The sequence below is a fragment of the Trichechus manatus genome, unplaced genomic scaffold, assembly GCF_000243295.1.
Source record: "Trichechus manatus latirostris isolate Lorelei unplaced genomic scaffold, TriManLat1.0 scaffold00155, whole genome shotgun sequence".
Taxonomy (NCBI): domain Eukaryota; kingdom Metazoa; phylum Chordata; class Mammalia; order Sirenia; family Trichechidae; genus Trichechus; species Trichechus manatus.
In genome coordinates, this window is record NW_004444091.1 from 1,612,229 (window position 1) to 1,613,460 (window position 1,232).

Below are 1,232 nucleotides of genomic sequence, written 5' to 3' on the forward strand. Positions count from 1 at the left end.
TGTCTCCACAATATAAAAGTGCAAGGTGAGGCAGCAAATGAAGATGCAGACGCTGCAACAAGTTATCCAAAAGATCTATCTAAGACAACTGATGAAGGCAGCTACACTAAACAACAGATTTTCTGTGTAGACAAAACAGCCTTATACTGGAAGAAGATGCCATCTAGGACTTTCATATCTAGAGAGAAGTCAATGCCTGGCTTCAAAGCTTCAAAGGACAAACTGACACTCTTTTTAGGGCTAATGCAGCTGGTGACTTCAGGTTGAAGCCAATGCTCATTTAGCATTCCAAAAGTCCTAGGGTCCTTAAGAATTATGCTAAATCTACTCTGCCTGTGCTTTATAAATGGAACAACAAAGCCTGGATGACAGCGTATCTGTTTATAACATGGTTTACTGAATATTTTAAGCATACTGTTGAGACCTGCTACTGATAAAAAAAAGATTCCTTTCAAATTACTACTACTCACTGACAATGCACTTGGTCACCCAAGAGCTCTGATGGAGTGTACAAGGAGATTAATGTTGTTTTCATGCCTGCTAATACAACATCAGAAACCCTGGTGGTGTAGCGGTTAAGAGCTACGGCTGCTAACCAAAAGGTCGGCTGTTCGAATCCACCAGGTGCTCCTTGGAAACACCATGGGCAGTTCTACTCTGTCCTATAAGGTCACTATGAGTTGGAATCGACTCAATGGCAACGGGTTTGTTTCTTTTTTAATACAACATCCATTCTGCGGCCTATGGATCATGGAGTAATTTCAACTTTCAAGTCTTATTATTTAAGAAACACATTTTGAAAGGCTATAGCAGATATAGATAGTGTTTCCTCTGATGGATCTGGGCAAAGTAAATTGAAAACCTTCTGCAAAGGATTCACCATTCTAGGTGCCATTAAGAACATTCATGATTCACGGGAGGAGGTCAAAATATCAAAATTAAGAGGAGTTTGGAAGAAGTTGATTCCAACCCTCATGGATGACTCTGAGGGGTTCAAGACGTCAGTGGAGGAAGTAACTGCAGGTGTGGTAGAAATAGCAAGAGAACTAGAATTAGAAGTGGAGCCTGAAGATGTGACTGAACTGCTGCAATCTCATGATAAAACTCTTAACAGATGAGGAGGTGCTTCTTTTTTTTTTCATATTGTTACTTCAGGTGAAGGCTTACAGAACAAATAGTTTCTCATGAAACAGTAGTACGCATATTGTTTTATGACATTGGTTAACAACCCC